We start from the raw sequence: 14,642 nt of genomic DNA, 5'->3' as shown, positions 1-14,642 counted from the left end.
ACTCTCTTGGTACATTCTTCAGTTCAATCATCCTTACCTTAACTCCGCAAAATAAATGAAGTTGTTTTTATCCTTTAATTCTGGAGGGAGAAAAAGAACAAGGGATATTGTAAGTTTCAGATATTCTCCTATCCCTCAAACTACCAGTTGACTTTCTAATCAAATCTAGAATGTAAAAAACTCAATGAGCTTGGTTTAAATCAGTGCGATTGACACATTCTACACGTATTTCATCTTTTATACTCTGCTGTGAAACACTCAGCTTGAATTAATCATAAAAACAGTTTTTAATACTCATCTAGTACTTTTTTCTTAAATCTGTCAGTTCATTCAGGGTCTGCAAATAACTGACTATGAACAAGTAATGGGTAATTGAGTAAAAATCTGCTTAGAATGTTTATTGGGCATAATTTTGACTGGAATGATTACAATTCATACTATCTTTACTGACAGTAAGAAGTGGAGAGGAAACACAAAATTTTCCTTGCCCAAACATTTTATTCATGCTTCAGAATTCTATGATCAACTATATGATCTAAGAAAGGAGTCTAAATAATTGCTTCTTTAATACACTCACCAATGAGTTTCACCAGTTGTGTGCCATAAGTCAAAAGGGATACTAGGAACACAGAGATGAATAAGATACATTGTTGTTAGTTGCCATTGAGTTGGCTCCAACTCATGGCAACATATTGCTTGGTCCTGTGTCATCTTCATGATTGTTGGTATGTTTGAGTCCATTGTTGCAGCTATTGTGTAGTACTTTCCAACCCAGGGGGCTCATCTTCAAGTACTATATAAGATAATACTCTGTTGTGATAAAGAGTGTTTTCATTAGCTCATTTTTGAAAGTAGGTTTCCAGGTGTTTCTTTCTAGTCTGTGTTAGTTTGGAAGAGTCACTAAAACCTGTAAACCATGGTGACCTTGCTGGTATTTGAAATACTGATGACATAGCTTCCAGCATCACAACAACATGCATGCCACCACAATACAACAAACTGACAAACAGGTGGTGGGAAAAAGAGATAGTCCTCCATTACTGAGAAACTCATGGTTCTCTTGGAAAAAGAGGAGCAAAACCAATTGCAGTAAAATAGACTAAATACTGAAACAGAGGAGAGACAGATGAGATTGTCCCTAGTGGCTCCCCCTAGGTTCCCGGCAACAAGCCAAATAGGACTGGTGGCACCTTTTCCCCCTAATAGAGAGTCTGTGTAGTTTCAACTTTCCAAAAAGCTTCCAGGTGCTGGTGGCACCTTATGCAGCTCCTCTGGGAATCAAGCTGCATCAAACTTGTCACCTCTAGCAAGTGCTCTCTCTCTCCTTTTGTATACTTGGATGGGTGCCTCTGCTCCCTTACAATGTTCCTATAAAAAAGGGACCAGTCAGGGCAGCCTATACTTGCCTGGGATGCAAGAGGCTAAGGAACTACAGACATTCTTCTCTCCTGCTCCCGCTCTTACAGAGTTCCTGTGGTTTGCCTCAGCGTCTGCTTAATAGACAGGATTAATGTACTATGAGTGCTCAGAGGAAACCAAAAAACCCAGAACCGTTGCCATGGAGTCGATTCTCACTCATAGTGACCCTATAGGACAGAGTAGAACTGCCCCATAGGGTTTCCAAGAAGCTGCTCATGGATTTAAACGGCCAGCTTTTTGGTTAGCAGCCAACCTCTTAACCACTGTGCCACCAGGGCTCTGTGAGCGCTCAGAGGAGGGAGAAGTAATTCCATCCTAGAGGGAGAACGTGGCTTCAGAAAAGCGATGGTTGAACAACAAAGTGTGGATTAAATTCAAAGTTATCCAAATTACTTTGTGAACTACTATATCAATGCATTAATTGCAAGCCCTGTAATTCAGAAATAAATGAAAATTCTTACATTATCTGGCTCCAAAAGGGCTGAAGTAAGTCTGTCCAACTAACTACTAATATTACTTTGCTTACATCAATATCTTTTTACTTTAGCTATTGTTATTGTCCTAGAATAGGGATTTATTTGTTCTCTTTTATTTTAGAAGACTGTACTAGAGACTGCCTCGGTGCTTACCAATTTCAGGCCTTCTCCCGGGGCACCAGGAAGACTACATTCCCGGCCCCCCTTAAAGTTAGCTTGCTGTTGTCGTTAGCTGCCATGGAGTTAGCCACAGCTCATGGTAACCCCATGCACAATAGGATCAGACCATTGTGATCAATCCATAGCGTTTTCACTGGCTGGTTTTTTGGTAGTAGATCGCCAGGCCTTTCTTTCTAGTCTGTATCAGTCTGGAAGCCCCCCTGAAACCTATTCAGCATTATAGCAACACACAAGCCACCACTGAAAGATGGATGATGGTTGCACATGGGGTGTACTGGTCAGGAATTGAAGCCAAGTCTCCTGCATGGAAGGCGAGAACACCAATGGACCACCAATGCCCAAAGTTCGGTGAGGGCCACCAAACTGAACTCTGCCCAGTTTAACGTAAGCAGAAGGGATAACCACCAGGTTCAGGCCTGACAGTAAGACACTCCAGTTCCTTTCTCTCTTTACGTACACTGCTAGAAGTGAAGGACTCTAACTTTGCAAAGCCACGGGGAGGAATTACCATACCGAGAATAGCCATCCAACCCATACTACTACTGATGTGAGTAAGAAACAAAAGCCTCCGAGATTTGGGGATTATATGTTAGAGTAGTGTTATGGATTGAATTGTGTCCCCCAAAAATATGTGTTGTAAATGCTAACCCTATACTTGTGGTTACAATCCCATTTGGGAATGGATTTTCTGTGTTACGATAATTAGACAGTATTAGTGTAGGGTGTCATAAATCAATTTCTCTTGAGATATAAAAGAGCAGATTAAAGATAGAGAAGCAAGCAGAGGTGGGGGAAGATAGATGCCATGCCACGTGAAGATCACCAAGGGAGCCTTCCCCAGAGCCTACAGAGAAAACCTTCCCTTAGATCTGAATTTGGACTTCTAGCATCTTAAACTGTGAGAAAATGAATTTCTATTTGTTAAAGCCACCCACTTGTGGTGTTTCTGTTATAGCAGTGCTAGATAACTAAGACAAGTAACTAGGTTGTATTACCCTCATAAATAGAGAGACACGGATATATATTCAAATGTCCTTCAAAAAGAAACAACTCCTTATAACATCTCAAAAGATATATAGAGCCATCCTGGAAAAAAACAGGGAAACCTCCACAAAATGCAGAGTCTTATTTCGTTACCACATTAGGCAGAGGTTATCTCTCTGACCTTGTGATGTTCTTTGAGATAGAACTGCCTGGAAAAGAGGATGTAAGCTATGCATGAGAATAATATGTGAAAAGCTTATTTCAGATGCAACTTAGAACAGAACATGCCAAAAACAACACAAAAAGGGAGGTAAGGGCTAAGCAGCAGGCAAAGAATAAGTGATGGAAAATTTTACAACTGATAAAAACTTGAGTGAAAGCAAGTTGGTCATGAAACAAGTATTTGCTACTCATTCATTTTGACTCGGTTTAGGGCAATATACCATATTTATATAAATACTTTGAGGTTAAACCTGGCTAATCACCAAGTAAACATCAAGAATCCAAGTAAAAGTAGCATGCAGCTCTGGAAAGTATACCTGTGGTAAATCTAAGATTCAGACAAGAAGTGTGAATTCAGTGCATACCAAGAAAACTAGAGGGTAAACTCACCAGTGATAATTACCCTGAGAGATCAAAGAACTACCAAGGAAATAATTCATCCTGAGGGAAGAGGGTCTTATGATACACAAACACGGCCTAAAAACAGTAGAACAGAGAAGGAAGAAACAGGCTACTTTAAGTGTAGCAGGTGCCTGGCACTCATATTGCCCTTTAATGCCGTTCCAAAATCTGAAGGAGAGAAGAGAGCAATAAAATAGTGAGAAACACCAAAAGGACAAATACCCAGAACATTTTGTAAAGCTTTGAGAACACACGGGGACAGTGTTTTGCTCAAGCAATGATGAAGTACACTCCTCATTTGGTTCGTCTTCTCTGCCACTTAGAGCACTGACAGAATGAAGCATGCTGAATTAAAAATAAGGCCACTCTACATCCAGAAAGGAGCAGAAATGGAAGAGGTCATGGTGCTTCTGCAGATACCACCATCACCATTAGCAAACATCTATAGCAGCTTAAATACCGTATGGAGGTGTGGTAGTCTTGAAGGGGCTCCCAGCGAATCATGTCCTTTTTCCTCATCCAGCTTCTGATTAGTTGAGAAACAAAAGATTGAAGGTGGAGTCCAAGATATTACTGATAACAGCTAGGTCAGAGAACATAATGTTGAGTGAGAGTCAAATAGGCTTGCTAATTTAATCCCACAATTAGGCCAACTTGCTACCTAGTTGCAGGCAGGGTTGAATTGGGGCAGGGTTTCCCATTTAAGGGTCCTATTCATCTGTGCAGGAGGTGAAGTGCAAACATGCTTTCTGTGGACCAGCTCCCTCCCAAGAGGAAGAAGTGGGCAGAAGGGCTGGAGGACTGAAGTTCTCAGGTTCAATTACTCTTCACATAAGTCACTCCATTTCACCTGGAGGGACTTTTAGTAAAGGGGCAGAGAGAACCTGTAACTAACTGAGCTCCCTTAGCAGGAAGGAAACATCTGAGTGGGGAAGGCACTCATTTCCGCAGTTTCCAGGCATTCTTGCTGCTGACAACTAAAAGTTAAGTCCCTCTGCAGGAATTGCTCTCAGCTAACGGAAGCTACCTCACCCAAGATTTTGCCCTCTACTTGGGGACAGTCTGAAAACAATGGCTGGTCAGTGTGGGGAACAAATGCCCAGTTCTCATGCCTCAATTAGGATAAATCTGAATTGCCAGCCCCAGTTCAGAGCTCCTAGCAGGCTACTGGGTCCTAGTAGAGATGGGGCATCATCTGCCCATTATGAGCTAGGTTCTATCAGACCAGCAAGTCACAAGGTCAGCGGGCCCAGCAGCAATCCATTGTGAGATGGAAATGATTCATTTCAGGATCAAATATAAGCAGGGCTTGCATGTATCCTATGGCAGCTTAGGACCCCCTTATGACTAACTAATAGAAGAAAAAAAAGCCAAGTTTGGGCTGACACAATTTGTGGGTACAAGCTGAAAATGGACTGGTGCTACTAAAGAGTAGACTTCAAAGAGAACAGTGAGGGGAAATCAATGGGAAGAGTTTGGGGCAATGCACATGACTATCTGTGATCTGAGGTTAGAATAGATATGGACTCGTGAAGAGTGGAGAAAGGCTTAGCTGGTAAATCAGGCACCTGGAAGGAGAATAATTAGAAGTTTTGGAATAAGAAGTTCTAAAGAAGATGCATGTGGATGGATCTACTGGAGTGGCCAAAAGTGTAAAGTTCTTTATATTACATGCTAACCCCCACCAGAGATCATCCATCACACAAAAGACATAAATAACCAAGTAGATAGAATGTCTCTGTCTTTGTCATCAGCCACCCCAGTGCTGACATGATGGGCTCATAAACAGAATTTCCATGGTGGAAGATATGCATATGCATTGGCCCAATGGCACATATTTCCACCCACCAATGCTGAACTAGCTATTGCCCTTGCCATAGTCAACAGAAACCAATGCTGAGCTACTGATGGCACCCTACCTCAAGAAGGCCAAAGGTCCACATGTTGGCAAATTGATTACATAGAACACCTTCCACCCTGAAAGAGGCAGTGATTCATCTTGAATTGAATCAACATGTATTTGGGAAATAGATTTGCCTTTCCTGCCAGTAGGGCCTTAACCCCATTATAAGTGAGTTTACAGTTTTGATCCACCAGTACAGGTTCCCATATAACATCACATCAGACCAAGGAATCTACTTCACAGCAAAGGTGGTAGAGCAGTGGACATGCTCATGGGATCCACAGGTCATATCATATGCCATTATACCCACATGCTGCTAGCCAGATGGAGCAATAAAATAGTCTCTTGAAGGCATACCTGAGACACCATCTTGGAAATGATAACCTTCAAGATGGGATGTTATCCTCCAGGACAAAGAATATACCCTTAATCAATGACCACTGTATGGTGCTGTGTTTCCAATATGTAGAACACATTGGTCTGGAAACCAAAGTGTAGGAACAAGAGTGACCTCTATAATTCCCAGTAATGTTCCCAGAAGAAGAATGATTCTACCAAAGGACACAACCAGAGTCACACTAAACTTTAAATTACAGGCTCTACCTGCTCACTTTTGGCTCTTTATAGGAAGAGACCAGCAGACAAAGAAAGGAGTCATTATCCTGGCAGAGGCAATTGACCCTGATCATTAAGAGAAAGTAGAGCTGCAGTTACATAGGAGGAGTAGAGGAGAATATGTTTGACACCCAGGTGATCCAGTGGAGTATCATCTCCTGGCACTTAGACAGTACACGGACCAATTTAGCAGCCTTAGTCAAGAATGGCATGGGGATCATGGGATAAGACCCCTCAACTAAAAGACTCTGGATTACTTCACCAGGTAAACCACCAAGACCAGTAGAAGTGTTTGCCAAGGATGAGAGAAATATATAATGTATAAAAAAAAAAAAAACCCTTTGCCATCGAGTCAATGCCAACCATAGCGACCCTATAGGACAGAGAAGAACAGCCGTATAGAGTTTCCAAGGAGCGTCTGATGGATTTGAACTACTGACATTTTGGTTAGCAGCTGTAGCACTTAACCAGTATGCCACCAGGGTTTCCAGAAGAAAATGATGACCAGTTGTGGCCTCAAGATCAATTGGTGGTAGTGGTGGGGGATGTCATTCCACTAACCTTCCTCTGGTAAGTTTTCCCCAGGAAAGAGATCTTCCAGAACCCTAGGTCAGCTGTTTCTGGATAGGGTTGAACTTACTATTTGAAGTAATTATATCTGGGAGACACAAAGGGTGGATGGTAGTAGGTACTGTAGTACACAATCCCTTTTCAGAACTGAAGCACTCATTTTCCCAGCAGCCCAGAGTTTGGGCTGCTGACAGCTCACTGATGAGGTCCTCTCTAGGAATTGTCCTTGGCCTAAGGAAACTGCCTCACCACGTTTCCACTCCCTCTTTGGGAGCAGCCTGCAGTCAGTGAATGGTCAATGAAGTGTCCAAAGATCTGGCCTCCTTGACTCAAATAGGGCAAATCCAAAAGGCTATCCCAGCTCCAAAGCTCCCTCTAGGATCATCTGAGAACTCTGATGTAACTACATCATATATTTGTTTAGAAATTATATCTACTTCCAAAAAAAAGGAGGGGGTTGTATCAGGTTATACAATTAGCACATTATCTAATAGAATAAATTAAAGTGAAATAAAGTAAACTACTTAAAAGGAATAATATTTGTTCATTATTTACAATAAATATTTATTAAAGCTATTCTGTGACTAAGGCACTGGCTTAAGTGCTGCGATAAACAGAAAAGATCAACCAGGTACATATTCTGCCATCAGTATGCTTACCATTTGATCTAGAAGATGTCATGTGCATAAATAAGTATAAGGTGGAAAGTAAGAGAATGGAAGAAAACCTATCATAGTGTTTACACTTCTAACATATATCTTTTTTTTTTTTATTCCAGAACAGCACTATGAGATAGAAAAAAGTTAGTATCCTTATTTTATTGATAGTAAATCAAGGTTCAGCAGTTTACCTAATTTGTGTAAACAGAATTACTCTTTAATCTAAATTCAATTATAATAAACAGTTTATTTGGTTCACTCTTTTCCAATTGTTGTTGTTGTTAGATGTTGTTGAGTCAGTTCCAACTCATAGCAACCCTGTGTACAACAGAACAAAACACCGCCCAGTCCTGTGCCATCCTCATAATCGTTGTTATGCTTGAGCCCGTTGTTGCAGCCACTGTGTCAATCCATCTCATTGAGGGTTTTCCTCTTTTTCGCTGACCTTGTACTTTACCAAGCATGATATCCTTCTCCAGGGACTGATCCCTCCTTCTAAAATGTCCAAAGTATATGAGATGTAGTCTTGCCATCCTTGCTTCTAAGGAGCATTCTGGTTGTACTTCTTCCAAGAAAGATTTGTTTGTTCTTTTGGTAGTCCATGGTATATTCAATATTCTTTACCAACACCACAACTCAAAGGCATCAATTCTTTGGTCTTCCTTATTATGAATAAGGAAGACTTTTCCAAATTGATGATACATTTTCTCAGTCACCATCATAAAGCCTCTAAGGAACATCAGTTTTAAAGTCATTTAACCATTTTGGGAACTCGCTTCATCTTGCTTGACATCTTGCATTATTTTTAAAAATGTTTTTAAAATATTCAATATCCTTGGGTTATGCTGGATATTATCTGCTAAATGAATCTTATGAGCTTCCTAGATTAGAATGACAACTTGATAATTAGCTGACTCACTCCCTAGGTATTTCTACTCTTATGAAATTGCGATTTTACTAAAGGATGTTTGTTTAATGGTAATCAACTGGAAAAATAAAGAACACAGAATTCTATTTTCAAATTATGATATTCTAAGGGTAAGCTTGACAATGTATCCTGTGGACAATTATTTGGACTGTGTTGATGGGGAGGTGACCTGGAGAAGGGGAGAATGGCAGGAGGATCACCAAGTGGACAAGGCTCACTAACTTCCTGAAGGAATGAAGAAGAAGTAGAAAAATACAATGAAAAACAAAAAGAAAGAAAAGGAATAGCAGAGGATTGCTTATTCTGGGATTGGGCTAAGAAGAAATATAATTGATTCTGATTTGAGGTAAGGGAGAATTACCAGAGAGAGTAGCTGTACCAGTTGGTCATTGTTGATAGGGAGATGAGGTCCATTTCTCTTTAAAAAAATAGACAGCTGTACTAAGATCACAGGAAGCACCAAAAAAGGAAAAAGTTTCTACTCTTCACCTCTGTGAGGTGGAGGCTGCTACTAAGGAGCCATCCTGGATGTAAAATTGTAGAAACAAAGCCCTTGGAATCTCCTTTTAACTTGCTGGTCAGGGCTTTGTGGTAAAGTGTGTCAAATCCTAAAACAGCCTTCTCTCAAAGCTGATGGGAAGCCTCTGATTCCCCAGCCAGGAGGGAGAAAGTACAGAGGATGGGAATTGAGTCGGTAAATCAGGAAAAGAAAATGGAGACAGAAAAAAGAAGAAAGCTCAGCAAACCCCCATCATGAACACCGTGACATGAGGTCAACAAAATGAGCCCGGTGGACAAAACAACACATACAGAAATTTACACGTACACCCAGACAATTTACAAAGTATATTAAAAAATGAATAATAGAACAAATGTTTCTGGCATCAAGCAGTAAATACTACCTACATTAACAGAGGAAAAAGACATAATCGCAGTGGTTTAACGTAATAGAAGTTTATTTCTCAGGCATGTCCAGTCTTTTTCCTTCTTCTTTTTTTGGTGTGGGTTAGAGAGGTTCTGCTCTTACCTATCTAACTATCTAGGACCTATCAGTCATCCTCAACACGTGCTTATGTAGGCATCCTGTCCATCAACATCAAGCTGGCAGATGGAAAAAGAAATATATGGATGATCACAAAAGAGATTTTTATGACCTGGGCCTCAAAGGGTATATACATCATTTTAGTCTACATTCCATTGGCCACAACTAGTCACATGGCTTGAGAAGGCCACAAGGGAATCTGGGAAATGTAGTCTCTGGTTGGACAGCCACTTCTGGTCAATAACTTTACACTAGGAAAGTGAGCCCTGGTAGCACAGTGATTAAGAGTTACAGTTACAGCTACAAACCAGAAGGTTGGCAGTTTGAATCCACTACCCTATGGCACAGTTCTACTCTGTCCTATAGGGTCATTATGAGTTGGAATCTAGTCAATGGTAATGGGTTTGTTTGTTTGTTTGATGAAAGTGAAACATGAATATTTAACAGAAAGGTAGCTGTTTATTCCCCAAAAAGTTTAGAGTGTAGGAGAGGAGACCGATCCATAAACAGATAATTTCAGGATAAGGATCCATCTTGTGGTGCAAAGTCTTCAAGAAGTCTTTCTGTATGAGAAAAAAATAGACTTACACCTATGCCACTACTTGCAATAACTGTTGCTAATAGCAACATTGTCTTTTGGACTTGATTTACCCAATCTTTTCCTTATAATAAGCCATCATGATTGCAACATGCCCAAAACGGTCTACCTAGTTATTGAACTACTTGAACATTTAATTCCAGTCCAAAAAGATAACTAAATATCTCATCAATAAACTAACTTGATTCCATAAATGCTGAAACTTCACTTAATGTTATTTTCTAATTACATAAGTGTAATATATTAACTGGAAAAGTGGTATAAAATTAAGACATATATATACATATATGTCACTGTATATCTAATTATTATAAAGCTTAATATTTTGTAACCAATGCAATGATTTCAAATATAATCTTGAGTCATTCTAGGAAGCCCATAATGGGTTGAATTGAGAATATTTGAAATTTCAGATCTTCTCCAGCAGAGTTATTCGGGAAGAGATGGGAATTTGGAAGAGCTTATTAAGAGCAGTAAAAACTAACAATCATGTACTAGATATTTACTGTGTAACAGTTATTATGCCAGAAGCTGTCACACACAACTTGAAATGTAAGTGCCCATGGGTACGTAACCAGTAAGTGACATAACTTAAGATTCCACGGTCACTCCTCCAGCCTGAGGGACCCACCCATTCTTCCATTATTTCAACCCAGGTGTTCATAAGACTTTCCACAACATGGGCCCCCTTCAACAGTATGGTGAAGCCTATGGACCCTTTCCTGGAATAATGTTTTTAAGTGTATAAAATAAAATAAATAGAATTACAAAGGACATCAAGTGTTTTTAAATTTAACTAATATTTTTTTAAAACAGACTTAAAATAGCATATTTTCATTTATAATAAATAATAGGATTAAACAGCAGATCTATTAATTAGATTTTGATGTTGGGATGTGCTTAAATGATATTTTGAGGTGTGGCATCAACTGTAATGTGATATGAAAGTATCTGTTATTTCTTTTGTTGACAAAGTTATGAGTTTTATTAATAGGATTGTGATTGCTGTATTCAAAACTAACAAAAACATTACATTTCAATTAGAAGCTAGTGTAAGTAAAGATGTAATTTCTTTTTTCTTGTCAAAGTTTATAAACTCCCTGAATTCTGTCTGTAGATCTATACGTTGCAGGCTTCACAACTCCAGTGAAAATAAGCCTATTAAATCATATTTTGTGTATATTTAATGTGCACTAAGGTGTGCTACAATTCAAAAATATTGTCTCTAGAATGTGGAAATTTATGATTGAAATTTAGAAACAACAGTAGAAGTAGTTAAGTGAGAATCCGATGTTGATTTATTCCCAAAACAAATGAGAAAGACAGTAAGAGGTAAGCAATTTCCATAATAGGAAAATCACTGTGAGTTAAAGTAATCTTAGAGGCCTTATGAACTGGAAGAAACAAAAGCCAAAGCACAAGCAAGAACTGAAAAACCACGAACATCAGGTTGAGGAGTCTGGACTTTATACTAAAAAAACTGAAACAAGAATTTACCATAATGAAATTACCATTTCATAATATTAATCGTTTTGGGGGTACATTAAATAAATCAGAAAAGAAAAAAAAATAGATGGTAAGGAAGCTACCTAAAAAGTCTTTTACAGTAGTCCATTGAGTAGGATAAGAACAAAAACAAAGATGGAAAGAAGGGCGGGAGGGAGAGAGGGAGGAAGGAAGGAAGGGAGAGGTTTGTAAACTGAAAAACTGAGGATGAGGCAAAGAAAGAATCACAAGTTATCGACATTTTGAACCTAGATCATTTGTTGTTCTTGTTAGCTACCTTCAATTCCATGCTTAACAGGATAGTACAATTGTGAGCCACAGAATTTTCACTGGCTGATTTTTGGAAGTAGATCACCAGGCCTTTCTTTCTATTGCACTTTAAATGAAGCGTTACAGAGCAAATTAGTTTCTCATTAAACAATACACGTACTGTTTGTGACATTGGTTGCCAACCCCACAACATGTCAACACTCTCCCCTTTTTGACCTTGGGTTCCCTATTACCAGCTTTCCTGTCCTCTCCTACCTTCTAGTCTTTGCCTGTGGGCTGGTGTGCCCATTTAGTCTCATTTTGTTTTATGGGCCTGCCTAATCTTTGGCTGAAGGGTGAACCTCAGGAGTGACTTCAGTACTGACTTAAAAGGGTGTTTGGGAGCCATTCTCTCAGGGTTTCTCCAGTCTCTGTCAGACCAGTAAGTCTGGTCTTTTCTTGTGAATTAGAATTTTGTTCTATATTTTTCTCCAGCTCTGTCCAGGACCCTCTATTATGATCCCTTTCAGAGCAGTTGGTAGTGGTAGCCAGGCACCATCTAGATGTGCTGGACTCAGTCTGGTGAAGGCTGTGGTAATTGTGGTCCATTAGTCCTTTGGACTAATCTTTCCCTTGTGTCTTTGGTTTTCTTCATTCTCCCTTGCTCCAGACGGGCTGAGACCAGTGGAGGATCTTAGATGACCTTTCACAAGCTTTTAAGACCCAGACACTACTCACCAAAATAGGATTTAGAACACTTTCTTTATAAAGTATATTATGCCAGTTGAGCTAGATGTCCCCCAAGACCATGGTCCCCAGCTCTCAGCCCAGTAATTCAGTCCCTCAGGGAATTTGGATGTGTCTATGGAGCTTCCATGACCTTGCCTTGGTCAAGCTGTGCGGGCTTCCCCAGTATTGTGTACAGTCTCACCCTTCACCAAAGTCACCACTTATCTATTACTATTTGGGGTTTTTCCCTTCCCACTCCTTCTTTCCCTAGTAACCGTCAAAGATTGTTTCTTTCTGTGTGTAAACCTTTTCATGAGTTTTTATATAGTGGTCTCATACAGTGTTTGTTCTTTTGTGAATGACTTATTTCACTCAGCATAATGGCCAGTCATTTCTTCCTAGTCTATCTTAGTCTGGAAGCTCTGCTGAAACCTGTTCAGCATCACAGCAGTAGGCAAACCTCGACTGACATGAGGTGCATTGGCTGGGAATCAAGTCCGGGTGCCGACATGGATAGGCAAGTAACAATGGAATTGTGAAAGGGAACTAATTTGGGAAAGTACAAGTTCAGTTTGAGGCAGATTAGATTTTAGGCCATTATACAATAGAAGGCCTGTAGAATTTTATATGGGTTATAATTCTCAAAGAAACATCAGAGTTAGAGAGATAGATTTGGAAGACCTCAACATAGAGTTGATATAATTACATATGTTTGCTAAAGAAAAATGCATACTTGAACAAGTTTTTTAAAAATAGTTTCAATTATTCAGAATTAACTGACTTTTCCAAGGTGGTGGACAGAGAGTACTGGCCTACTCGGACTAGGATATTAGTGGGAATATGAATTTTAGTTTTAGAAGGTATATTAGGGATTTCAGTCCAAACCCTTCAATTCAAATGATAAACAATGAAGGGCTTCTAAATAGAGTTCAACACAATTTCCATGAGATTTTAGATTCCAAATCCCTGCACCTATTATGTGCCTGCATAATTCCAAGTGTTTTATATATATATATATACACATACATACATACATATATATATACGTTGTCTTGGAAGAAGTACAACCAGAATGCTCCTTAGAAGGAAGGATGGTGAGACTACATCTTACATACTTTAGACATGTTGTCAGGAGGGATCAGTCCCTGGAGAAGAACGTCATGCTTGGTAAAGTACAGGGTCAGTGAAAAAGAGGAAGACCCTCCACGAGATGGACTGACACAGTGGCTGCAACAATGGGCTCAAGTAGAACAATTGTGAGGATGGCGCAGGACTGAGCAGTGTTTCGTTCTGTGGTGCATAGGGTTGCTATGAGTCAGAACCGACTTGACGGCACCCAACAACAACAAATATAGCTATTATATATATAAACACATTCAATTCTGACAGCCACATTATGCAATAATTCCTCTTATTATCTACATTTTACTAATGAGGAAAGTGAGGCCCAGGAAGGGTAAGGAGATTGCCCACGGTTGAGAATTTAAAACAACCACATTTTCTTTTCAACTGGGATTGTGAAATGGGGCTCAATTGCTAACTGAAAGGTTGACGGTTTGAACCCACCAGCAGCTCCTCGAGAGAAAGATGTGGCAGTCTGCTTCCATAAAGATTACAGCCTTGGAAATGTCTACGGGGCAGTTCTGCTTTGTCCTATAGGATCACTATGAGTAGGAATCGACTCAACAGCAATGAGTATATTAAAAACAACCCAGGTAATCAAATCATAGTAGGCATTTAATAAATATTTTGCTGAAAAACAATGAAAAAAATTTGTGAATTACAAAGTGGTCCAAAAGAGAGTGAAATTCATTCAGTGCTTCACTCTCTCATAGGCAAGTCATTGCAATAAAAAGGTAGACCACAAAGTGCATGGAACGTGCAAGATGTCACTGGTGTGGATAGGTTTTAAAATGAAGCTCAGTACAATTTAATAGATTTAGAACAATACTTGGCAATAGTCTTCAGTTACCTGAGAGCTACTGATGACAATCTTCTGTACCACCAAGAAGGTCTTTTTCTCCATGGTACACTACTAAAAAGCATCAAAATAGTTACAGGATTCATAAATGTGTCAAAAACGAATTTCAGAGGAGCAAAGGTATTTAATCCCCTCGGCCCTCATGTCTGGTCATGCTGGGCATGATCTGGTCATGCTGG

General features: G+C 39.6%; 1 long non-coding RNA gene across 1 annotated transcript in view; it reads right to left on the bottom strand.

Annotated features, from left to right (window-relative positions):
- Positions 1-14,642, bottom strand: part of LOC111821661 (uncharacterized) — a 110,443-nt gene that overhangs the window by 57,141 nt on the left and 38,660 nt on the right. Inside the window, exon 2 of the long non-coding RNA XR_002825004.1 lies at positions 38-80. This is a non-coding gene — a long non-coding RNA (uncharacterized LOC111821661). The remainder of the gene's footprint in view (positions 1-37; positions 81-14,642) is intronic.

The sequence above is a fragment of the Trichechus manatus genome, unplaced genomic scaffold (assembly GCF_000243295.1).
Source record: "Trichechus manatus latirostris isolate Lorelei unplaced genomic scaffold, TriManLat1.0 scaffold00095, whole genome shotgun sequence".
Lineage (NCBI taxonomy): Eukaryota > Metazoa > Chordata > Mammalia > Sirenia > Trichechidae > Trichechus > Trichechus manatus.
Note: the sequence above shows the minus strand (reverse complement) of the source record. Positions and strands in the feature narration are given on the sequence as shown.